Source organism: Sus scrofa, unplaced genomic scaffold (genome assembly GCF_000003025.6).
Source record: "Sus scrofa isolate TJ Tabasco breed Duroc unplaced genomic scaffold, Sscrofa11.1 Contig1914, whole genome shotgun sequence".
In the NCBI taxonomy this organism is placed as follows: domain Eukaryota; kingdom Metazoa; phylum Chordata; class Mammalia; order Artiodactyla; family Suidae; genus Sus; species Sus scrofa.
Window position 1 is genome coordinate 3,384,875 of NW_018084979.1, and position 25,903 is coordinate 3,410,777.

General features: G+C 60.5%; 1 protein-coding gene across 9 annotated transcripts in view; it reads left to right on the forward strand.

The window, feature by feature from the left end:
- PACS2 (phosphofurin acidic cluster sorting protein 2) overlaps nucleotides 1-25,903 on the forward strand; it is a 57,159-nt gene that overhangs the window by 2,884 nt on the left and 28,372 nt on the right. The window lies entirely within an intron of this gene.

The following is a 25,903-nucleotide window of genomic DNA, read 5'->3' on the forward strand; positions in this document are numbered from 1 at the left end:
CCGCCGCGTTGCACCTCCTGTCTCTGCCCCTATTCTGGGACCCCGGAGTGGCCTCCTGTGCCCTCACCTCCCAGCCTCCGCAGCGTCTGGGTCGTTTTGGACCCTTGCACTCCCTCGGGATTTTTCCTTCTGGCGGGTCTACTCCTTTGTTTCGTGGGGTTGGACATCCTTCCACGTGCACGTGGTCCCTCACGTCCTTCTGCCCCTCTTGTCCTGTCTTTCCTCTGCCCGTCTGACTGAGGGTCCGCTCGCCAAGGGTCTTCAGCTGGTCGCGGGAGGTTGGCGGCCCTCGGCGGCCCTGCTGCTTCTCTCGCCTCGTCGCACCGGGTCGGGTGTGGGAAGAAGCCGCGTGTGGTTGGAGGCAGGTTCAGGTCTTGTGGGTGAGGGTTTGTTAGAGGTGTGTCCCCGGATTCTCTCTGTTTCAGGGGATGTGAGGGACAGTCAAACACTGAGAGCCTGATGGGATGGTTCTCCTTTAATTACCGATACGGCAAATCACGTAAGTGGATTTGCTAGCATCGTTTCTTTAGCTTTCGGAAAAATACCAGCGTGCCGGGCTGCCCTTCCTGCACGTTGGTAGCTGTAGATTGGGGTTCCGTTTGAGACTTGGGCGTCTCTGTCTAGGTCTGGATCTCCTGCTCACCCACTGCCCTCACCAGATTCTGCTGCCAGGATGCCCTGTCCAGAGAACTCTCCTCTGAAGCTGGACTTGCTGTGCCCTGGGTGTTCGGGAGAAGTCAGCTGTATAGTCGCCTGGGTTCACAGTTGTTTTGGGGAAAGTGTAATCTCTGGTTTAATTTGTTTAATGATGGTAGGACCCCCCCCCCGAGTTAGTTTTGGAAATATGGTTTTCGGGGAATTGTCCATGTTGTCCAGATTTTTGAGTTTATTGCCATGAAGTTGTTCCTAATGTTCTTTTTTAAAAAGATATCCGTAGAGCTGTCCCCGTTTAACTCCGTCTGTGGAGCATTTGGGCGGGTGGATGTCCACCTCTGGTCGCTGTCACTAGGGCTCATTCGTTTTTTAAAACAAGGATGTTCTTATCTTTATTTCCTTCCCTTTAGGCGCCTTCATTTTATTTTGCGGTCCTTGTTCTAATTTCTTAAATACATAGCTCATTACTTTTCCTCCTTTCCTTTCACAAAAGATTTTCTAGCTACAAAGTAAGTAACGCCTTGGATGCACCCCATGAGCTTTCATGTGTAGAATCATTCGGTGAAATACAGAAAATGTTTCCATTGTTCTTACTTTAACGTGATGGGATATTTCAGTTTCTTCACGTCCAGACACACGTGGTTTTTCCTTGGTCATCTTTCCGTTGTCGAGTCGGCTTCTTCCCCGCCCTCCCCTTCTAACCGGGTTATGCTGTGGTCAGTCTGACGCGAGGTCCTCGCACCGTGTCGTGTCGGGCTGGCAGTGCGGCTCAGTGGGAGTCCGCGTTCCCAGTGTTCTGTTTGTCCTGAGAGGGTGTGTGTCTGGCAGTGGGCGGCGCGGTGACTGTCGCCTGTCCCTCGAGGTCAGGGGTGGTTTGTTGCGGTCTTCAGGCCGTTTCCTCTCCGTCTGCCTGAGGAGCGAGCTCCGTCGCCTCCGTTGGCGGTGGGTCTGCCACCCGGCAGGGACACGCGGCGTCCCCGTCCAGTTTTTGCGACTTCTGACCGGTGGTGGTGGTGCTTTGCATCAGAGGACAGGTTTGGTAAGAGTGCAGCTCTCTGAGCTCTTCCTTTGGGAGAGTGTGTGCGGGTTGCTTCTTTCCCCACCTGCCTCCCGTGAACCGTCCTCTGGTCCTAGGCGTCCTGCCCGGGCCCCAGCCGCAGAGCACGTGCCGGGGGTCTGGCTGTCAGGCCTGATCTAGGTCTCGTTTCCCTTCCGGCTGACAGTCTTGACTTTTAACTGGGACATCGGTCCGTTGTCATTTTTCTAAATTGCGGGTGTCTTGGTTCACGTCTACCGTTTTGTTTTATTATTTATTTATATATTTATTTTTGGCCGCACCTGCAGCATGTGGAAGTTCCTGGGCCAGGGGTCGCATCTGCTGCCAGGTGCGGCAACGCTTGATCCTTAACCTCCTGTGCCGGGCCGGGGATCGAACCTTGGCAGCAACTTGAGACGCTGCAAAGACAACAGTGGATCCTTAACGTTCTGCACCATGGCAGGAATTCCCGCTACCATTTTATTTTTGTGCTTATTATTGTTCAATTTTTTTTTTTTAATCTTTTTGCCCTTTTGCCATTTCTTGGGCCGCTCCCGTGGCATATGGAGGTTCCCAGGCTAGGGGTCGAATCAGAGCTGTAGCCACCGGCCTACACCACAGCCACAGCAACACAGGATCCGAGCCATGTCTGCGACCTACACCACAGCCCACGGCAACGCCGGATCCTTAACCCACTGAGCAAGGCCAGGGACCGAACCCGCAACCTCATGGTTCCTAGTTGGATCTGTTAACCACTGCGCCACGACGGGAACTCCTGCCAAGGTATTTTAAAAGGTGTTTAGCACATTGCTCCATTAGGTCTGAGTTCTTGAATATTTTATTTTATTATTCCTATTTTTTCTTTTTAGGGCTGCACCCGAGGCATATGGAAGTTCCAGGCTAGGGGTCTAATTGGAGATACAGCTGTAGCTGTAGCACAGCCACAGCAACGCCAAATCCGAGCAGCGTCTGCAACCTACACCATGGCTCAGGGCAAAGCTGGATCCTTAACCCACTGAGCGAGGCCAGGGACCAAACCCGCAACCTCATGGTTCCTAGTTGGATTCGTTAACCACTGCGCCACGATGGGAACTCCTGTTTTACATTTTTTATATTTGTTTCATCTTACTTCATTTTGCATTGTTTTTTTTCCCTTTTTTTTTTTTTTTTTTGCGTTTTAGGGCCTCACCTGCAGCATATGGAAGTTCCCAGCCTAGGGGCTGAATCGGAGCTGCAGCTGGAGCCACAGCCACAGCCACAGTCCAAGCCATGTCTGCGACCTACACCACGGCTCACGGCAATGCCGGATGCCTAACCCACTGAGCGAGGCCAGGGATTGAACCTGCATCCTCACGGGTACTAGTTGGGTTCTTAACTGCTGAGCCATAACGGGGACTCCCACATTGACTTTTTTTCTTATTCCATTGTGCCCTAGGTTTGAAACTTGTCACTGTTTCTGTTTTTTGGTGGTTGCCGAGTAGATCGTAAACTGCACAGTTGCTGCTGTATTGTAGGATTGATTGTACGCTCTCCTCCTGAACAGAAATCTTAGGGAATGTTTTCTCGACCTAATGCTTTTCACGTCTGTGTGCTCTTGCCTAGTGTTTTTTATTATTTATTTATTTATTTATTTATTTCTTGTCTTTTGTCTTTTTAGGGCCGCACCTGCAGCCTATGGGGATTCCCAGGCTAGCGGTCCAATTGGAGCTACAGCTGCCGGCCTGCACCACAGCCACAGCAACGCCGGATCCTTAACCCACTGCGCGAGGCCAGGGATCGAACCCGCAACCTCATGGTTCCTAGTTGGATTCATTTCCGCTGCGCCACGACGGGAACCCCTCACTTTCTTCTTTTTAACCCGTGTGAGCGGCTGTTGTTGCTCGTGTTGTTAGCAGCCGATGCCTCTCCCACGTCTCTGCTCTCTTTATTCGTCTGTAGCTCAGGACTCGGGCTCACGTCCTCCTCTCCCTGAAGACGCCGCTTCAGGGGTCTCTTCGGCGAGGCGTGCGGATCATTAACCCTTCTTCTGGTGTCTCTGAAAATGCCGACCCCGTCCTGGAGGGCGTTCTGTGGTTGTGGGTCCTGGGCACCCCTCCCGCGGGTGCAGGTGCTCAGGCTGTGGGGTCCCGGTGGCATCTTCTCTCACTTCCCCCGTCAGATGTGTCCCGTTTGAAGGTCTGTCCTCTCGCCCTGGTGGCTCTGAGGCCACCTGTCGTGTCCCGGTGTGGGTTGCTCTCGTGCGCCTGCGTCGGGCTCCCTGGACTTTTTGACTTTGTGGGTTGGTGGTTTTCATTAGTTTCAAGAAGTTCTTAGGCACCTTCCCTTCGGCTCACGCCTCTTCCCGGCCTCTCTTGGCCTCCTGGACACAGCAGGACTGACGGCGTCCCTCTGCTCTCGGCAGAGACCGGCCGGCTGGGCAGGCCCGCAGGGTCGCCGTCCCCCACTGGGCACAGAGCGGCTACTCGGCGTGTGCCTGCAGTCGAGCAGGACGCTGTGTCGGGGACCAGGGCTTTGCGAGCAGTTGCGGGGAGGTCCCTGGTCTGTGGGGCGGGAGTGTGCTGGGAGCGGTGCTGGTTGGCGGTGGGCTACAGCCGGGGCCGGTTCGCAGGTGTGCGTGGGGCGGGACGGGGACCGCGGGGCTTCGAGAGGGGACTTGAGGCTTTTGCAGCTTCGGAGGGCTGAGCGCGCACGGGGGTGGGGTTTGGGGGGAGACTCAGGGATCTGAGCCCAGCCGTCCAGGCCTGGGCCCTGGCTGCGGTCAGTGCAGCTCCGTTTAGTGCACCCCTGCTGTGCCGGGCAGTGCCCAGCCGCGCCGGGCCCCGGATTGCTCCTAGGAGGTGGTCTGCTCCCCCATGATGCTTAGTGGCCTGCCCACCAGGTGGGGCCCGTCTAGTCACCCTGCCGCCTGTTCCTCTCTTCTCAGGATCGGGGCCCCAAAACATGCTGCCCGCCCTCTGGCCAGCGTGCCTCGCACCGCACCCCGGGAGGGTTGGGTGAGGGAGGGCCTCTGGGTGCAGGCGGGTGGGGTCGGGGTGGTGCCAGAGTGGCTCTGCAGTTGGGAGAGGTGTCAGGGGTCTTTGGCCCCTATGATGGGCACGTGGTCAGACCTCCAGGGTCCTTCAGGAGCCTGGGCGGCACAGTGAAGCCAGAGTGACCCACCTTGGGGATAGGGGTGCCCAGGGGCAGGTGGGAAGGGCGCGGGAGGTGGGGGTTGCCTCTGAGGCTGCGGCCTGGCGCTGCTCCTTCTCCCGGGGACAGACATTCCAGATGCAGCCCCTAGGCTTCTAGGGAGCGGCTCCCAGCTGTCCTTCCTGTGGGCGCTGGGTGTGACTCCAGGGCACAGGAGGCTGGCACAGGAGGCTGTGAGTGCGGAGCTGCTGGCTCCTCCCAGCCGCCTGTCCCAGTCGCTCGACAGTGGCATGGAGGGGAGCCCTAAAAATAGCACGTGAGCTGTTCAGAAGCTGAGCTCCCTCCTGGCCTGAGGTGGGTTGGCACGGATGTGTCGCCAGCCAAGGAGGACTTTGCAGAGGGCTGGGCGTGTGCTGAGGACATCCCTGTCCCAAAGGACAGATTTTGCTAGAAAGAAAGTCAAGCCTTTGCTGCTGCTGAGTGTCTCCAGCCCGCACTGCCCTGGCCGCCTCTGCAGGCTCTGCTGGCTGGTGGTTAGTTTGCCCCTTTCGAGGTCAAGGCCATGGACCTGCAGCGTAGGCCAGCCTGGGTCCTGGGGGGTGTCCGGAAGCACGAGGCAGGGGGGCGTGCCACGGACTGGGTGCATCAGCCATCCTGCTGCTGGGTTTGCGGCCACCCTGTCCCTGCTGCCCCCGCCCACCTTTCCGCATCACCCCAGCAGATTCCCCAGGAGCCCGGTGTCTTCTCGGCCGCAAGGAAGACGCCTCTCCCGCCTCCTGCCCTGTGTGTCACCTGGCTCCATTGCCAGTGTCCGTGGGGTGATTCTGCCCTCAGCACAGGCACACTCCGTGAACCCTGGGCGAGCAGCTTGGGTGTCTGCCCCCCTCGAAGGTGGAACCCTGCGGGTGGGGGGTTGGCCCACGACCTTCTTCCCCCGCCAGGCCCGCGGTGAGGTCCGACGTGGCTGTGACCTCGGTGCCTGGGTTCCCACTGCCTCTGGCCTGCATCCACTGCAAGGGCCGCGTAGGGCACACGTCCCCCTTGGGACAGTGGAGATGCCCCATGGGGACACCCTTAGTGAGCAGCGAGCGCCCGGGCCGCGGGGACCCCTGGCATCTTTCACTTGTCTTGAGCCTCGTTTTCCAGCGTCACCCTTCAGCACCCCCTCTGTTGCTTCCAGCAGCCGGGGCCTCCTGCTTAGTTGCAGGAGCCTTGGTGGAGCTGTTCTGGCAGGATTTGCATTCCCGGCCTCGGGGGGCTGCCATGTGAGGGTCAGCTCTGTGAGGGTGGCCCCAGGACTCAGAGGAAGGGGTCACCACCCTGGGGCTCCTGGCAACCAGTGCCCGAGTCCCTGCTTCTGAACCTGGCAGGGGCCTCTCCTTGCTTGGGGGTGTCGTGGCTCGCACGGAGGGGGTCCCCGCCTTCCGGGAGTGGACACAGCCCTTCTCCAGGATGCCCGACCGTGCCTCAGGAAGGGGCTGCGCTGCTCCAGGAGCCCCCTCGGTTCCTTCACCTGAGCTCTGCTGAGGGGCTGGCCGGCTGAGGCACCCGGAGATGCCCGTTCCACACACTGGTGTGCCAGACGGCGGGGGGCAGGCAGGCTTTGTCTGTAAAGACCTGTCCTTGCTTCTGGGCTCTTGTGACCAACCCCGCAGCCGGGGCCTGCTGCCTGGTCCTGGTCCAGGTCTCTGGGGGGATCCTGGTGGCTCCAGCCCCACCGTGGCTTGCATGCCCACTGTGCTCGGTCAGCACCAGTCACTCCGGGAGCACCGCTCTTCTGGATTCCAGCTTGGGCTCTTCCAGACTTTCTGCCGGAATCGGCTGCATTGTGCCTTAGGGGTTATCAGCTTTGGAAAGTTAGGGGAGAATGGCAGTCCCCGCACCCTCCTGGCTGGCTCAGCGCCGGCAGGGGACAGGCGGAGTGTGGAGCATGTTTACAGATGCTGCGCTTGTTAGCGCAGCACCGGGGCACCGGAAACCTCCTGCGTGGGCCGGTTTGCTTGGAGAGTGAAAACTGGCCTGAGGCCCCACGGCAGACCACCTGCCCCCCGACCCCAGGAGTAAGGACGGGGCGGGCATGGCCCCCCGGAGTGAGGAGGAGGCGGGCGTGGGGCCCCATCAGAACCAGCCTTTGTGGGGGCGGGCAATGGAGGGGGCTTCCCAGAGGGGCAGGCACGGGAAAGGCCCTGACAGCCGGGTCTGGGGGGCAGTGGGGCTGTGCTCAGATGGGAGAGGCAGGTCCGGTCCGGCTCCCTGCCAGCCAGTCGGGTCCTGGGCTGGCAGCACCATAAGCAGGGAGCCACGTCCGGCCTCGGCAGAGCTGAGGGCAGCGCCTGCTGCAGGTCCTTCCTGGGGACCAACACCTCGACGGTCGGGGTCTGGGCGCGGGAAGCCTGCTGCCTCTGCCCCCCACTCCCCCCACGCCTGCGGCCCTTGGTCTGGCAGGTCATCTGAGGTCTCAGACTTTGTTTGTTAGTAACCCAGGTCAGGGACCACTGGCGACTGAGCCCCTGGACCCCGATGGGGTCACAGCCTTGTGTGGCCAGCGCACCAGCTTTAGGGCCGCGGTGGAGGGCCTCGAGGGGGACTCAGCACAGGCGGGAGCCCGGAGGCCCCGCGTGGCCGTGGCGCGAGCCCCAGCCCTCTGCTTCCCTCTCTCCTGTCTGCCTCCTGAAGAGGTGACCAGGCCTGATGGAAGCACCGCCCTCCTCAGGGGCCTGGCTCGGCCTGTCGCCCTGCCACCATGCAGGGGGGCCGAGGGGGACAGCTGCCACTCCAGCCGCTGCTCTGGGCACAGGAAGACTGCTCTGGGCGGGGCTCGCCGTCCCTGGGAAGCTGGGGCCACCGTGGGAGCCCAGTGCCGCCGCCCTTAAGAAGAGGAGGCTCCTGGGCTGCGTGCATGGCGTACAGGGCCCGTGCAGACCCCAGCCCGGCCCCTTCCTGCTGAAAACCAGCCCCTGGAAGGGAGGGCCTGGCGCGAGCTGTAGGAGTGGAAGGGGGTGCGTCTGGCGGGCCCTGAGAGGACGGCTCACCGGGAAGCCCTCCCACCCAGGCGTCCTCAGGAGCATCTTTAAGAGCAGAGGGGGGTGAGCCTTTCTCAGTGAGAGATGCGGCCTGGCAGGCGGCCCTTCGCCTACTCCTGACCAGAGACTCAGAGTGTCGGGTTCACGGGGGCCCAGAGCCTTGTGGGAGGGAGTGTGGGCAGACTCGGAGGAGCAGCGGTCGCAGCCCGAGGGCTCCACGCTCCCGTCCTCCCGTGGCTGCGGCGTTGACTTAACTCAAAAGCTGGGACTCAGAGCCGCTGCTCCTGCGGGGCTCGACCGGCTCCGCCCCCTTCGCCTCCACCCCCTTCCTCTGGGCATGGCAGCCACAGAGCGGTGGCTGGGTGACAGCCTCTGGCCAGGCACGCTGGTGGGCCACAGCGCCCCCTCCGCAGTGCCTCTCCTTGCCCTCTCAGGCCCGTGTGCCTGGCACCTGTGCCCTGGCCGTCCCAGGGTCCAGACTGGCTGGTGGTCGAGGAGGGACACGGACCTCCAGGGGCTCTGATGCCCAGGCTCGGCCTCCACAGTGCAGTTCTTCAGGGGTCCGGGGCCCCGAGCATCCTGGGGGGACCGTGGGGTTGGGCTTCTCGCAGAGGCCCAACGAGGTCCAGGCAGCCCTTCGCTTGGGCAAAGCTGGGACGCACACCTGCAGTGCTCTTTCCACACCGGGCTCCCAGTGGCTGGCAGGGCCTGGTGCCCTGGTTGAGAGTGAGCCTGCAGGTCCTCAGCAGGTCCACCCCCTGAAGAACAGGCCGGAACCTCTGTGGTTGGAAAACAGAACTTGGGGCATGTGCCCACTGTGCCCACGCCCTCGCCCGTGACCAGGGGGGTGTCTCCAGCTGGCACTGACCCCACCCCTTCCCCCTGGGGCCTTGGGGCCCCTCCACGGAGGACAGGCTATGAGGCAGGACCCACCTGAACAGATGCAAGGGTGGCTTCGTACCAGGGAAGGATTGGGGGCAGGAAGGACCACTGTGCCTGTGGTGAGAAGCCGGGGAGCTGCTGGGCCTGCCCACTGGCCCTGCCTCTGTCAAACTTCCCCAACTCCTGGTGACAGCCCGGCGTGGCCCCTGCCTGCCCTAGTGGTTTGGCTCGGAAGAGTGTCGAGCCCTGGGGCCTCAGAGGTTGGAGGATGGACCGTCCCAGGCAGCCTGGGGCCCGAGAGCCAGTGTTTCCAGAGGGGGCAGCCGGACGCAGTCCTGCAGAGGCACGTGGCTCTGGACCCTGTCTGGGCCGCCCCATCCCCGGTGGGGGAGGGAGGGGCAGGGCAGCCCGAGGGGCTCGGCGTGGGCGTGTGCCATGACGGCTGTACCAGGAGGCGCTGGTGCCAGTGATGGGGTGGGGAGCGGCGGGGGGAGCCCAGGAAGGCTGGAGGCTGGACGTCTGTGTCCTGGGCCTGGGCGGCGGCTGGTGCTCAGAGTTCTTCAGGGCTGTGTGTCCAACATCTCAGGGGCAGAGTAGTTGGTGAACTGGGTGCCCCAGGTGGAGCCAGAGGGAAGGAGAGGGGATTCAGGGTTCCAGGCGGTGGCTGGCATGGGGTGGCAGGCGTGGGTCCGGTCTGGAGGATGTGGGCTAAAAAATGGGCAGTGGTCTGAGAGGAGGCCCAGGCGTGGCGCCTCCTGGGCAGGGCAAGGCCCGGTGGGTCGGAGGTGCCCGCGACTGTGTCAGGGGAGAGCGGGGCAGCCTGGGCGGAGAGGGACTAGGGTTCCTGGGGTTCTGTTTAGTGGGGTGTCCCTTCCAGCTGAGGTCACGTAGGTGACCGGGCGTGCTGCATTGCTGCTTGGCAGATCTCCTACCGTTCAGGCCTCTGTGACACACCCTGTCAGCTGGGCACAGCATCTCCGTGGCCCCGGGTGCCCAGGTGGCTGCCGGTACTTCCCAGGTCAGTGCCCTGCTGGGACCCGCAGGTTCCCACCGATCCCAGAGGGAGGCAGGCTGGGTGGTCCCCCTTCCGGGGGACGAGCCCTCTTATGGCCTGTTGTCACCTTTACCTGAATCCTGCTTTTTGCCTCAAGCGTATCTCGGCTCCATCTCAGTGCGCGAACCCGGCCCAGCCCGTGACGTCAGCCTGCCTGGCCCTCGGGAACAGCGTCCTGAGACCCCGTGGGCACGTCCGTGTTTCCGTGCCACCAGGTGCAGCTGCAGGTGCTTCCCCCGTCGTTTCTTCTCCTCTGCGCCTGCCGGGGTCTTGTTCCTTGGGTGCTGAGGACTGGCCGGCTTTTCTTTGCCTCCAGGGATCTGTGTCCAGGTTCACGTATGCATCACAGCCTGCTTGAACCGTGAAGGGGACCGGTGCCCCTGGTGGCCTCCTGAGCACGCAGGGGCTCCAGAGCGCAGGGCCGCCCCCTCCCAGCCCCCAGCGGCTCCCCGCTGCCCCGGCCACACCCCAGGCCGTGCGCCCTTGTCCTCAGTGGAGGCCCGGCTGGGGTTCTGTCCCCCGCTGGCTCTGGCCTCTGGTGGTTTTGACGCGTTGGTGATACACCTGCTGGAGACCCCGTGGGCGGTGGGCGCTCCCCGGTTACTGGGAGGGGGTTTGGACTCGGCGGGTCTGGGCGTGTTTGTCGCCAGCACCGTTACCTCGACCTCCTCGGTGCCCGGGTCTTGCCGGGGGTCTGGTCGCTGTCCTGCGTCCCCTCCTCCACCTCTCTCCATGCCCTTCCCTGCGGGAGCCGCGCTGCAGCGCCTGGGCAGCCCTGACCAGGAGGGGCGGCCCTCAGCCCCGTGGTTGTCCTTCTCACCGGGGTCAGGGTTCACAGGTCATGCGAGTCCCAGGCTGTGCTGGGAGCAGGGGCCCACCATGGTGGCCTCTGCGGCCAGCCTCCCAGGGCAGGGGGGAGCTCCTGAGCAGAAGCTGCGGCCGTGTCCAGGGCTCTGGGCCGCCCTCACCTGTGGGCTTCTGGACCCAGGGTTCCAAGGGCTCAGGCTCCTGCTGGACGCCCCCTAGCCCCCCGTCCCTTGGGCCCCGTGACCCCCAGAGGGGGCGGGTCTTGATCCTTAGTGAGGAGTTGAGTCCTAGACGTGCCTGCCTGTTGGGCCAGAGCACGGGCTCGCACCCACCCCAGCGCCTCGACGCCAGGGCTTAAACAGCAGGCACCTGCCCCTCACGGTCCTGGCGCTGGTGGATTCAGCACCTGTGGGGGCGTGTCTCACCTGCGGAAGGGGCCGGGGTGCTGTCTGGGCCCTTGGACCGGGCCTGATCCCGTCCCCTGGGGCGGCGCCGCGCTAGGCTTCTCCTCCTGGACGTCCCTCCTCCCGTTAGCGTCAGGCTGGGGCTCGGGCTTCAGCGGAGGAGCTTGGGGAGGTGGCGCCTGCCGTGCCCCGGGTCCCCGCAGATGCTCCAAGGGTGATTGGCACCCCCCGCGTGAGCCCTGGAGCCTCCTGCAGTGGGCCTGCTTGGCACGTGCCCGGAGGGGGCTCCAGACGTGTGTGGGGCGGGTTGGGGGCCTTGTCGGCCGCCTGCTGGAGGACGCCAGGAGGACAGGCAGATTCCCGCCACCCCGCTGCCCTGGGTCCCTTCACCTCGTGTGATCTGACAACACGAGCCGCCTAAGGTCCCCAGATGACCACGCTTCTGGCCCAGTGGCAGCGTCACTTGTGGTGGCCCGTGGGGCCTGTCGCGGAGGACGGTGCTGCCTGGACCGGGGGCCTCAGGGTCCGGGAGTGGAGACTCCAGGCCTTGCTGCCGTCTGCCTTCCCTGAACCTCGGGAGGCGAGTGTCCAAGGAGCAGGGAGACCGTCTCCTCCCAGGCCCGGCTGGTGCCCTTTCTGCCTCCCAGCCCTGGTAGATTTTGGCAAGACGTGTTGCCAAAAGGAAGGAAAGCGTTGCCCACGCCCTGTGCGGGCGGACCCCCGCCCCGCAGCCCGCTGGGCCCTCCCATCCTGGCTCCCTGGAGCACCGCTTCCCGTGGAGCAGGGCTGCCTGGGACCGTCACTCAGTCCCAGGAATCCGCTGTGCTGAGGTCCAGCCGGCAGGCTGAGCCGGAGGGCACGTGGCCTGGCTTCCCTGCGCTGGCCTGTGCCACCCCCACCAAAACAAAGCCCCTCGCTGGGGGAGGCTCACCTGCAGGAAAGCGCTGGGCAGCTGGGACGGCGCAGGGCTCCCCTCCAGCGGCAGGCCTGCCTGCGTTCCTGGGACCTCCAGGTCGCCCGGGCAGAGGACACAGGCCCAGCGGGCCCAAGGAAGGGGTCCTGGTGTGGCCGACACGCAGTGCAGCCGTGCGGCGGAGCTGCTGGGTCCCGGGCCTGTGCTGAGGTTGTACGTGTGTTCCCGTCTTGTCTGCACAGCCCCCGCCCCACTGCAGATGCGGGGTGCTCTCTGCAGGCGCCTGGGCTGCTGTGGCCTCCGTGGGCACCCGTGCTCGGCCCACGCGCAAGCAGGCTCCTCCGTGTACGTGCCACGCTGGACTCCCGCACTCGCCACTCCCTCTGAGGGACCAGCCCTCCCTGAGCCCTGGCCGTGGTGGGGTGGCCTCTGCCGGGGCAGGAGGGGCTCACAGTGACTCAGCTTCCCCCATCAGCCCCCTCCATCCCTTCCAGGGGTCCCGGCCTTGGGGCCAAAGGGTCGGGCTGTCCTGGCTTCCTGCAGCCCCACGCTGGCTGCAGGGACAGTGAGGCGGCACCTCTGACCTTCTCTCCTGATTAGCAGGAAGCAGCCGTGTCCAGATAAGGCTCGGACAGCAGAGAAAGCTGAGCTGGGCCAGTCTGAGCTGGCAGCCACCCCAGGTTGCCGCAGAAAGGTGCCCAGTGCCCAGGGTGTGGGTGGAACTGGAGCCCACGGCCTGTGGCAGGCTTCACCCAGAGCCATCGGCCACAGGCGCCACTGCTGGAGCTTTTTCTTCATTATCTCTTTTTTTTTTGGCTGCCCCACAGCATATGGAGTTCCCGAGCCAGGAATCAGATCTGAGCTGCAGTGTCAACTTAAGCCTCAGCTGTGACAAAGAACTTTAACCCACTGCGTGGGGCTGGGGATCGAACCTGCGTCCCAGTGCTCCAGAGACGCAGCCCGTTCAGTTGTGCTGCAGCAGGGAACTCCTGGATCTTTTTTTTTTTTTTTTTTTTTGAATTGTTTTGTTAGAGTATAAATTTTTTATTAGATTTACAATGTTCTGTCAATTTCTGCTGTAGAGCAAAGTGACCCAGTTTGGTACATACATACATACACACGCACATTCTTTTTCCCACAGTGTCTTCCATCATGTTCCATCTCAAGAGATTGGATATAGTTCCCTGAATCTTTTTGTTTGTTTGTTTTGTCTTTTTAGGGCGGCCCTGCAGCATATGGAGGTTCCCAGGCCAGGGGCCGAATCGGAGCTGTGGCCTCTGGCCTACACCAGAGCTGCAGCAATGCCAGATCCAAGCCACATCTGCAACTTAGACCACAGCTCATGGCAGCACTGGGTCCTTAACCCACGGAGCAAGGCCAGGGATTGAACCTGCATCCTTGTGGATCCTGGGAAGATTTGTTTCCGCTGCACCATGACAGAAATGCCTCCTGGACCCTTTTTAAAGCAGGTGCATTGGGCCCCCTGCTGCTCCCCAGGCCTCCACGTGCCCCACCCTGCCCTGCAGCCATGCTGTGGCCTCGCTATGTGGACCTGGAGGCTGAGTGAGGCGGGGCATGTGCCCACCCCATGCCGCTCCTGGGCCTCCTGAGCCAGCCAGTCCCAGAAGGCAGGCTGGGCACGGGGGCTGCCTGGCCACCTGCCACTGTAGAGCCCCAGCTCCCACGAGGGCAGACACGCGGCTGCACAGATGGGTCAGCTCCTGGAGACAAAAGGCCCCTTAGTTTCCCTCCCACTGAACACAGTGCGTTTGGGGCCACAGAGGCAGCGCTGCACGTGGCCACAGCTTAACCTCTGACGTCCTGTGCGCCTGGACAAAAACAGCCGTGTCCATGTGCCCCTGGGAGGGCCAGCCTGGCACTGGGGCGGAAATGCACGGAATGCCCTCCTGTCCTTTGCGGGCTGGGCCCGCGCAGCCCCGAGGGGCTCATGTGGTCTGTCTGTGCCCCGAGCCGCGCGTGCTGCCACCGGCGTGTATGTGGGGGCAGCTGCCCTGGAAAGTCTGCAGCCCCTCAAAAGGCACGAGCCCATGTCTCCACGTGGCCAGCAAATCCCTCTTTCAAAAGACGAGGAGCTGGGCCCAGAGCCGCCCCCACGCCCCCGTGTTCACAGCAGCCCGGGGCCCAGGGTCCGGCCTGAGACAGGAGGGACGTCCCCGGGCCTGCCAGGCAGGCGCGCTGGGCCGAGGCCCTCAGAGGAGGAGCCAGCGCGGAGGCCACACCTGTACAAAACGACAGCCCAGGCGGCCCAGGGAGCGGTCGTGCGGCTGCCAGGGCAGGGGCGGCCGTGGGGGTGAGGCCGGGCTGGACGCCGAGGCGACGTCGCTCTTCCGCGTGAATGTGCTGCGCGCCCCGGCTCTACACGTGAGAGTGCTTACGGTGTCGGCTTTACGCTGTGTGTGTTTTACCACATTAAAGAAGAGTTTTTAAAGGGGGGCAGGGACAGTTCCAGATCCCAGGAAGCCAGCCAGGCGGGCGAGCCGGGGTGGCGTGTGGCGGGCTCGGACCCGTGCTGTGAGGCTGGGAGGACCCCTGGGGCGCGGACGGCGGGCTCCCTGCCCCCCGGAGCGTGCTGAGCCCTGGCTCACCCTCCACCGGGTGGCCTGAAACCCCGGCGCCCTCGGGAGGGGTGCCTCTGGTCGGGGCCGGGGTGTTGGCCGAGCTCAAGCTGCCCCTGGAGAAGCGGGGGGCGGCCGGCTCCTGGGCGGGGGGTGAACGCCTGCCCCGGCGGGGCCTGGAGCCGAGGTGCCGGCGCGGGTCTGCGCCTCGCGCACACTCCGGGCCGACTGTGCCCGCGCTCCCGCCCCGTGCGAGGGCCTTTGTGCTGGGACGTTAGCCCTTTGTTCGGCATCACGGCCCTTTGCCCGCAGCCACTGTCCGTCTCGGAGCTTTTGCTCACGGAACTGTCTCAGGTAGTTGGTGTCCACGGAGCTGGGGAGCCCCGGCTTGGGCGCGCCCAGCGCTCGTCCTCTGAGGCCCTGGGGAACATACCCCCGTCTGAGGAGACACCCAGGGCGCGAGGTGGAGGAGGACCTGTCTGGTTGCCAGGGCGACAGCGTGGACCAGCCTGGCTGCAGCTCGGTGGCGGGGCCGCTCGGATCCTGTGCTGGGAGTGCAGGAGGCTGGCCAGGGCCGGTCACCGGGCTGTCGGCAGGTGCCTGCCCCTGGCTGGCGGCCACAGGATGGCTCGGCGGCGGGAGGGCCTGGGATCAGCCCCGGGCGGTCGGGGAACACTGGCTTTGCTCTGGACGGACTGCACCCTGGGCTGGAGCGGTTCATTTCGGAGGGAAGATGTCGAGACGAGCAAAGGGGGGCAAAGGCGGAGATCTGCCCGCAGACGGGCCCCGCCTCCCCAGGCCGGTCAAGACCAGGAGTGGCCAGACACCTGGGAGGGGACAGGGAGGAGCCCGCGGCCACCGGGTGGACTGGCAGGGGGAGCTGAGGACCGGCCGGGTCGGGGCACAGACCCCGGGGCTGAGAGAGGAGCCTGGTGGCCTCATCGCCCCTGCTCTGGGCACAAGCAGACGTCAGAGTCCGGGCCCGGCAGGGTGACGGTGAGCGGCTGTCATGGAGTAGGAGGCTCTGGTGAGAGAGCATTCCAGAACAAGAGTCGAGAGTCCGTGAAAGCCAAGTCCATGGCAGACAAGGAAGCCTCCGTGTGAGGAGCGGTGGGCAGGGGAAGGAGGAGCCCCCGCCGACCCCCAGCCCATCCGCTCTAACTGCCAGTGTAACCGCCCTGCCCTGCGCTCTGTCCACCCTGCGCACAGGCAGCCAAGGGTCCCCCCGGCTGATGGTCCTGTGTCCCCCGTCCAGGGGTGGGGGCAGCGTCCCAGAGGGAGAGCAGGGGGCAGTGAAGGGGTGAAGTCTTGCCACGGGGCAGCCCGGGGCAGCCGGGAGAGACCACTTGCCCTCCCGTTAGGGTTGGGGAGCCCTGTTGACAGAACCCCTTTTAATCCAAAGGTAAAATCGGCCGGCGCTGCTGGTGAGCGCGAGGAGTGGTCTGGTTCCGCCCCAGGGCGAAGCGTGGAGCCCCCGCGATCCAGCACGCGTCTGGTCTGGGTGCCGGAGGGCGAGGCAGGCTGGCCCGTGTCACGGCCACCGTGTTCCCCAGCACAGAGCACGGCGGGCCAGAGGCCGGCGCGCTGGGTGCCCTGGACCAGGAAGGCGATCCTGACACGGCTGCCCGCGGATGGACCCGCGGATGGTGGGCTGGCTGCCCACGGACGGACCCGCGGACGGCGGGTTGGCTGCCCGCGGATGGACCTTGAGGCTGATCCCACTCCTGCCTCTGGAGCAGCCAGGGTCCTGGGCAGAAAGAGGGAGGGCAGGGGGTGAGGGTTTGGTGGGGACGGGGTCGCAGTGCGGCCAGATGACGAGAGTTCTGCGCATGGCTGTGCGGGCGCGTCTGTGCGCCTGATACCACTGAACCCTGCGTTGTCACTGCTGTGACGCAGGTTTGATCCCCTGCCCAGGAACTTCTACATGCCATCAGCGCAGCCAGGAAAAAAATAAGCAAGTTTTGTGTTACGTATTTTTTACCGCAATAAAAAAAAGAGTGAGATAGACATGGCCAAACAGTTCCTCAAAAGACGGCTGTCGCAATTAACACCCTCCCCAGAGACGGGAAAGGTAAAACCAAGAGCCGCAGCGTTAACCAGCGCCCACCCTCAGGGGCCAGTCTGCCTGGGGTCCTGCTCAGGGGACGAGCTGACACCCTGCCTTTGCCTTTGCTGTGTCCCGCCCAGACCCCACCCTCAGAGAGCCTGGCTCCACCCAGCCACCTGCACCCTCCTGCAGCTGGAAGGAGCCCAGGCTCCCGGAATCTGGTTTAAAGGAGGTGCCCACCCTGCTCCACAGGGACACCAGGGCCCCCTGGTCACCACGTATGTGCCCGTCTCTGGTTGGCTTCACATGCAGGGAGGCGGGGGCAGTCATTCTTCCAGAGGGAACTGCTTTGTGCTGTTTCCAGCCTACCCCCCCACACTTGGAAGGTTTGAGATGGGTGGGCTGAAGTTTTTGTCCTGGGGCCGCGCCCGGGTGCCAGCCAGGGTTCCGAGGCAGCAAAGAGGAGCAGGAGCTTTCTCGCCTGCCACGGGGGCTCAGGGGGGCGGGCAGACTGGTCTCCCGCAGCCCCTGGGATGGTAACACGAGACATGCCCATCAGATGGAAACGCCCCGCAAGCCTGCGTGTATAAAAACGTCTGTAAAACCGGATTCCATGGACTTTCTGAAATGTCACTTGCTTCACAACTCTCAAAACCAGGGTGTCAGGAAAGGGCCTGACCCCTTGTCCCTCCCCCAAGTGGTGCAGGTTCTGGCCCGGGGGGCGGGGTGGGGGCTTGTTGAGTGACCCTGTGGGGAGGTGCCTGCTGCCCCCGTGCTCCCATTTCCAGGGTTCTTGGCTTATCTTCATGTCCCTGTCCCTCCCCCAGCATCTGTCCCGGGGCTCAGTGTCCATTCACTGCGACCCTGACGCCATGCTCGATTTGACCCCTACCCTGCAGGGCCCACAGCATCCCGTGGAGCCAGGTCAACTCCCGACCCTGGAAACCCCCCCAAGGCCTGGCACCTCCCTCTTCCTCCGGCTCCGGCCCTTGCAGCACAGCCTTCTGGGCATTGGTGGCTCCCGCCTCCCACAGCCTCACCAGGCGAGGACCAGCCCCAGGAGGCTGCCCGCAGGCTCTATCCCTACAGACTGCCGGGGTGGGCCTCAGGCCTTGGTGGTGGTGGTGGGGGCTTGAGGGCTGACTCCTGGGAGCCCCCTGGGCAGGAAGTGGCTCTGCGGAGGTCACACCTGCCTTTAGTCCTTTACAGCCCGGCCTGGGGTGTTCAGGTGCCTTGGGCTGTGGGCACCTCTGCCATCACAGCGACTTCTCCTCGGTTCCTGCTTTGTAAGTGCCTAGGGATACATGGTTGTCCCCGAGTATCCCTTGGAGTTTGCAGTGAGCATGAAGGCCCAGCTTCCCCAGCACAGCAAACCAGACCCTGAGGACAAGTCACAGGCGTCCCCTTCCAAGGGCCGGGGTGTCTTCCGTTGTCTTTAGGACAACCCCAAATCAGAGCAGCTCCTCCCGCCCCCACCAAGGTGACCTCTCAGCCAGACGGCTTAATTGGAACTGCAGGGAGGGGAGGGCTTCTGCCCATCACCACTCCCAGAGCAAGACCAGCTGCTCTGAAAGCCCATCAGATACGCAAGGACAGAACAGGAACCATTCTTAGCTGTGTCCACGCTTGAACAAAGGGGGACTTGCCTGGATGAGGAGGGACTTGGGCCAACTGGAGCCATGGAGGTGACTGGGGGAGGCTGGAGGCCTCAGAAGCGGGGTGGTGGTGATGGGGCTGGTGAAACAGGAGCAGTGAGTGGGGGCCTTGGGTCCATCCGCCCTGGGGGTTAGGGACCCCACAGCAGCAAGGAGGCTGCCCTGCGAGTAGGATGGTGGACTGCTGTTTGCATCAAAACCCCATGTTGCTGTTGAGTGTGGGTGTCCATTCTGAACCCCGAAATGCCTCGTCTTGAATACCAGTGTTAGCGTGAGACTGAGCCTTCGGTCGTGGAAACCCCTGACTCCAGTTACATAAAGAACAGAGCATATCTTTTTTTAAAAAATTAGAGGAGGGGAGTTCCCGTCGTGGCTCAGTGGTTAACGAATCCGACGAGGAACCATGAGGTTGCGGGTTCGATCCCTGGCCTTGCTCAGTGGGTTAGGGATCCGGCGTTGCTGTGAGCTGTGGTGTGGGTTGCAGACGCGGCTCGGATCCCGTGTTGCTGTGGCTCTGGTGCAGGCCGGCGGCTACAGCTCCGATTCGACCCCTAGCCTGGGAACCTTCATATGCTGTGGAAGTGGCCCAAGAAATGGCAAAAAGACTAAATAAATAAATAAATAAAAATTAGAGGAATGGAGATGATAAGAGCAGAACTTAATGAGATAGAAAAAATCAAATACTAACAAAAGCCAGAAGCCAACTGCTTGGAAAGACTTATAATGTAGCAAACTTCGGCAAAAGTGATCGAAAGAGAAAGCATACACATAAAGCGCTTCGGAATGAAATGAGAGCAAGTCGAAGAACACTGTAATCAACGTCGTCAGTAAATGTGAAAAGCAGGAAGGATTCTTTTCCGGAAAAAAATGTGGATTACTTAATAATTGACTTAGTAAAACAGAAAATGTGTGAAGACCAACTGCATTAAAACCTCCTCTCTTCCTGAAAGAGCATTAGAGGGTTTTATTTGTGAATTTTACCAATTCTTTAAGCAATAAGCCCTGTCTCACATGAAGAGGTTGAGAAGATACTGAAAATGAGGTGAAGCTGTGCATTTTATTAGGACGGCAGATCCATGGAAACTCCCAGGAGCAGGTGACCTCACGAACATAGATGTGAAAACCCTCGATAAAATGTTGACCCAAAAAAACGCCCACCAGGCACGAAATGGCAAAAGTGTATCATGAAATGGGAATTATCTCGGGAATGCGTGGGTGATTTATTTAACATGAGAATATTTATTATTTTTATCTCATACACAGAGTGAAAGAGAAAAATCATGTGATATATCCAGAAAAAACATTTGATGAAATGTAATAGACATTCTTAGGGATATGGAAATAAGCAGGAACTTTAGCCTGTTATAGGATACCTACTAAAGATCTACAGACCTGCACGATCAAATATGGTGGTCTACGTTTGGCTAATGATTAATCCATTGATTCATTAAAATGTGTGATTCACTTCTTCAGTTGCACCAGCCACGGGTAAGTGCTGGCTCCTGGCTGCCATGTTAAACAGGGCAGCTATACATCATTTCTGTCGTCGTGAAAAGCTTACGGGACTGTTCACAGCATTAGAAATATTGCCTTTAAAATCAAGACGTGAGGTAGCTGCTATTATTCTTGAGGTACTGAACAATGCGATAAGACACGAAAAGTAAATAAGATCAGTTTGAAAGGAACAAAACGGCCATTTGCAGATGACGTTACTGTTCAAATGGACAGTGTACAAGAGTGTACAGGGGGCAGTTCCGAAAGGTCAGTTGATACAAGATAAACATACAGAATCCGTAGTGTTGAAACGCCTGTAGTAATCAATTTGAACATAAGACAAACAATGACGTTCATAAAAGCAGCTGGCAGTTTAGGAATAACTCGCACAAAGGGTATCATTGGAGACGTTCACAGGAGGCATGTCCGACCACGGATGCGAGGTGAGACACCTGAGTGGGAGGACACTGTGACCCGGTGACACCTAAAGATGGCCGTTCTCCCTCAGGGCCTGTGAGTTCATCCAATTCCATGTGGGAACTGAACTTGGCAAGCACACTGTGAAGCTTATGTGAAACTTTAAAGGAAACGAAGTGTGTTTGTGTTAAGGGAGTGTTTCCTTCGGGAGGTGCGTGCGCATTTAAATAAGCTATATGGGTTAAAGTGATACGCAGTCCGGGTGGGTTCATGACCTCAGGGTGAAAGAGGAAGTAAAAAATTGGGGGGAGGGCTGTGAAATTAAAGGGAGTATCCAGGAGGCGTTCATCGTAAAAGATATTTAATTAAATCATCACTGTCTAGAAACTCAGTCACACGACCCATGCAGCCAGGAGATGGTACGGGTAACACGTGGAACCCAGTGGTTCCCTCTAGACAACGTGAAGAATTCCTCGACGGCGGGCAGCTGTCAGCGCGGTAACAGGCAGAGTCGGGGTCAGGCTTGGGGAGTTGCTCCACCAACAACGGACCCTTGGAAAAGTTTCCCAGCTTTTGCTGGGAGTTGGGGACCAGAAAAACCACAGCGAGGCTCTCACGTGTCAGATGCCCCAAATCGAAAGCTGCTGTTCCTTCGGGTGTTGTTGAGTGTCAGGGGCTGATGCCCCCCCACCCCATTCACGTTGAGTTCCTACCTCGGAGCACGTCCTGTGACTGCTTGAACAGAGGCCTTCGAAGAGGCGGTTAGGTTGGAATGAGGCCCTGGGCAGGTCCACCTGCAGTGTGACCTTGTCCTTCTAACGAGGTTAGGACGCGCATGCCGAGGCGTGCGTGCGCAGAGGCAAGGCCGTCGGGGGCGGCCGTCTGCAAGCCAGGGAGAGGCCCGAACAGCTCACGACAGAGGGAACCGCCCTGCAGGCCCCCCATCCAGGACTCCCAGCCTCCAGAACCGTGAGAAACCAGTCTGTTGTCTCGGCCACCCGAGGACACTGGCTCCGTGCGCGGGTGGGATCAGCCCCTGCTCAGGGCCGGCAGGAGGTCACGTTAGTCCCACGACCTGGAAGCACAGTTGGACGGGTTCTGGGTGCGCGGAGCTGGACCCAGCAACTCCGCTCAGGCAGAAGATGCCCCAGAGAGGCTCTCAGCGGCTGTGTAGACCTGGCCAGAGCATGCAGTGTAGGTCTCTGGAGCAGACAGGGTGGCCATGGTGTGGGGGGAGCGGTCATGGACTCCTGTGGTGAAGATGTGCAGTTATTCAACCCAGCTAACAGGTGGGGAAGGGGCACGAGCACCGCAGGGTGGTGGTGGCCGCCACTTAGGACAGAACAGTGGCACGGAGTTCCCATCGTGGCTCAGCAGTTGACAAACCCGACTGGCATCCATGAGGACACGGGTTCGATCCCTCACCCCTCTCAGGGTCTGGTGTTGCTGTGAGCCCTGGTGTAGGTCACAGACGCAGCTCGGATCCCGAGTTGCTGTGACTGTGGTGTAGACCAGCAGCTACAGCTCCAATTTGACTCCTAGCCTGTGGACTTCTAGGTACTGTGGGTGCGGCCCTAAAAAGACAATTTAAAAAAAAAAAGGCAGAATGACATACACCCTGCCCAAATGTGATAAGAATTGGGTGTGATTGGCAGTCTAGGCACAGCTGGCCTCCAGCGAGAGCCCGCGAGGCAGAGCTGGCCGAGCGGTGCTGGTCTCTGCCTCGTGTTGCAGCCCAGGTGTCACTGGTGCAGGGATGGCTGGGCACCCTGCCGTGCTCGGTTGTGTGGCTTCCACTTCTGGGTCCAAGGTGGCTGCCTGGGTGCTGCCACTGCACCCAGGGGAGGGGCTCGCCGCCCAGCACGTGGTGCTCAAGGCCTCTGCTCGAGTTCCACCGCCTGGCTGCTTGGGGGCCTTGCCCAGCTGCCCGAGGCAGGACCGAGGCCCCTGACCGGGAGGCCAGCACTCAGCTAACAGGGGAGCCGGGGTCTGGGACTGCTGCCTGGCTCCGAGAAGGGGGCCCTCCCAGGTGGTGCTTCCTTCAGTGCGAGAGGTGGGGAGGGCACACGAGGGCTCTGGGTGGCTCTGGTCGCCTTGTTTCTCTACAGAGACCTCAGTGCGGGAGCATTTGTTAATTCCTCTTGGCGGGTGTGTGGGTTTTGTGGCTTTGCTCTGCTCGAGTGCTGCTTCTCTGGGTTTGGCGCCGAGCTTGGCGCTTCCCTCTCCTGTTTGGAGCAGAGACAGTCAGAGGACGGGGCAGCGCAGGCAGCGGCCCTTCGCCTGGGGAGACTGGGTGTCTTGGGGTAAGATGCCCTTGGCTTCCTCTCGGCCCAGAGTGATGTGAGTGCAGGGCTTTTACAGAATAATGGCCCCAGGGTCCTGATGAATCGTTTGTGGGCTTTTTAGTGTGTGTTCCTGATTTCCTGGAGGGCTAAGCCTTATGGAGTAAGTCTCGTCCTGTCATCCAGCCTTGGGTTAAAAAACGAACAGCATCTGGGTTAAGGATGCGGCGGCCCCTCAGCCGCGGTGAAGGTCATGGCTGCGGCTTGTAGCCAGTCCCTGGCCGGGAACTTCCACGTGCAGAGGAGGTGGACCGAAAAAGAGAAAGGAAGAAAACAATCGTAGTAATTGTATTTGCTCTGTTGACCTGGCTCGGCTTCTCTATGCAGGTGGTCCTTTTGATCCTTTTAATGCCGTTTGCACAAATTGCAATAACCTGACCTACCTTCGAACACACACGTGTGTGCACACATGCACGCGCGCGCGCGCACACACGAGAAACCCAGCCGGCGGTGGTGTCACAGCCTCTGGCGGATGAGCCTCTACTCTGCGCGGAGGCCTCTACTCTCCAGGGGCCCCTGGAGGTGTTCGGGGCCCCTCGCGCCTGTGGGGTCGTCGCATTAACGAGGGGTGCCCAGCTCTGCTCCTGAAGAGTCACCTCCCCGTCAGACACGCTGTGAGGAATGCCAGCTTCTAGAAACACGAGCCGTGAAAGCCCCCAAAGTAAGACGTGGAGACCCTGAGGCCTCCACCCCCAAATGAGGACTGGAAGGGTCTTGGGCCTCTTGGGGCCGTGGCCGCGGCGAATGCAAGTTCCCGGGCCTGGGGTCGAATCGGAGCTGCCGCTGCCGCAGCTGCAGCCACAGCCACGCGGGATCCGAGCAGCTGCCACATCCACCACAGCGCACGGCAACGCCGGATCCTTAGCCCACGGAGCCAAGCCAGGGATCAAGCCCGCGTCCTCGTGGGTGCGGGTCAGGTTCCTGACCTGCCGAACCGCAACAGGAACGCCTGTTTTTTTGACGTCCAGTTGTGCGAGCTGCTCACGTGTTTTGAGTGTGGCTTGCCCTGCATCGGTCACACCACTCACAAAATGCTCCTGCACCCCCTAGGTTGTCTTTTTCTCTTGTCAGTGGTTTCCTTCGCAGTGCAAAAGCTTTAAGCTTAGCTAGGTCCCGTTTGTTTATTTTTGCTTTATTTCAAAGTTATTTTGATTATTCTAGTTCCTCTGCCTTGTCATGTAAATTTAAGTCAGCTTATTGACAGCTCCAAAACAAAGTCTTGCTGAGCTTTCACTGGAAATGGGTTAAAGTGTAGATCTCTTTTGGGGAGAATTAGGGTCCCCGGGCCTGGGACATTTTTGATTCCTTGTCACAGCTGCGGGAGCTGGAAGCACGCAGATCCTGCGTTTGTTGGGTTAGACTTGGGTGTTCCGTTTTGTAAATGCAAGGTTTTTAACATCGACGTCAGTTCATTGCCTCTCACCCGCCGGCCGGTTTCTGGGGCCTCGCTGAGCTGGTCGGTTCTCAGGGCCCGTGTCCCGACTCCCTCCTTCCTCGGGCCGTCCCACCCACCCAGCGGCCCTGTGGGCTGCGAGAGGAGAGCCTGACTCTCTGGCCTTCCCGCCCTGGCCGGGTCCTCGGCGCGGCTGTGCGGGTGCAGGGCTGCCGTCCCGTCTCTCCGCGTCTGCCCCGTGGACGTGTGCGCCCCATCGGGCCAAAGGAGAGCCCGTCTCTTCCTGGCTCAGCAGAGACTGTAATCGAGGGCGGGTGTTGGGGTTTGGTTGTGGTGTGTGACCTACTGTTCCTTTCACGCGTATCTGGATTCCGTTTGCTAATATTGTGTGGAAGATGTTTCCACGTGTGTCCTTAAAGGAACACCCGTCTGTAGCTTCCTTTCTTACCGCTCTTGTCTGGTGGTGGGGCTGGGATCGGGGTGTTTGCTAAGCTCATAAAACGATTTGAGAAGTACTCCTTCCTCTTGTTTTCTGGAAGATGTTTTGCAGAGCTGGGGGGGTTTTGGTTTGTTTGTTTTTGTTTTTGTCTTTGGTCTTTTGTCCCTTTAGGCCACACCCGGGCGTATGGAGGTTCCCAGGCTAGGGGTTGAATCAGAGCTGTCGCTGCCAGCCTATGCCAGAGCCACAGCCATGCCAGATCCGAGCCTCATCTGCGACCTACACCACAGCTCACGGCAAGCCTGGATCCTTAACCCACGGAGCCAACACGCAACCTCATGGTTCCTCGTCGGATTTGTTTCCGCTGCACCAAAATGGGAACTCCCAGAGTTGGTTTTATTTCTTCTTTTTTTTTTTTTTTTTTTCTTTTTGGCCACACCTGTGGCATGTGGAAGTTCCTGGGCTAGGGATGGAGTTCACACCACAGCCTTGACCGTGCGGGTCCTTAACCTGCTGAACCACCGGGAAACTCCCGTTCTCCGAAGGACGGGCACCGAGTGGTCTGCAGTGTCCCCGGCCACGTCGGTCAGTTCCGCCGTGATGTCCCTCTCGGGCCCTGCTGCCGGTCACGGTTCTCTTCTCTTGCTCTTTCCTTGGTGTGGCTAGAGTTTACCCATCACGTAGCTCTTCCCAAAGAACCAGATTTGGGCGGTTTTTTTCCCGATTCTTGTTGTTGTTCTCAACTTCATTGTTTCTGCTCTTATCCTCCTTATTTGCTTCTTTCTCCCTTTTGGTTTAATTTGGGCTTCTCCTGGTGTCTTAAGGTAAAGCGTGGAATGTGTACTTGAGAATGTTTTTCTCTCGAATGTAAGCATTTAATGCTGCAAGTCCTCCTCTCAGGACTGCTTTAGCTGCACCCCGCCTTTCATGCCACACGAAATATGTCTGATGTCTTTCCAGGCTTCCTCTTTGGCCTGTTGGTGCAGTTGAGTTTCCCAAGGAGCTGGCGTTTTCCAGCTGTCTTTCTGTTGTTGGTTTCTAGCTAATTCCGTTTTTGTCAGCGAGCACACTTTATATGATTTCAGTTCTCATGAGTGTGTGTGAGCATTGTTTTATGGCCCAGGCTGTGGTCTGTCCTGGTGAATATTAACTCCTTTCATCCGCCTTTACTCTCACTTTTTTTTTCCCCTGTAGTTTGTTTGCCTAGTAAGATGGGGCCTTGCAGAATCAGAGCCGTCCCCTCTGCTCTGAGGGACTGGGCTGGGGTCCGGCAGAGAAGCATTTGCTCAGCTCCCTCCCAGTGCTGGTGTCAGGGACTGTCAGGGACGCTTTCCGTCTGTCTCCAACCCGGAGCTGCCCCTGCTGTCAAATCAGGGGCATCTCCTGCCCCAGCAAGCCCTGGTGTCTGTCACCTGGCCCCTCAGCTTGGCAGAGCCAGCACATGACAGGCTGGCGTCACACCCTGTGCTGGGTAGGGCCCTATAGCGGGGTGGGAAGGGCCAGGTGGGGCCTGCAGGATGGGTGGACCCTGGAGAGGAGGGAGCCAGGCCCTGGGGTGGAGCCGAGAGGGCAGGGGGCCCCGGGAGGCAGGCACGCTTACTGCTGGGAGGGGCTTCCCCAGGTGCTGGTCCCCTGGTC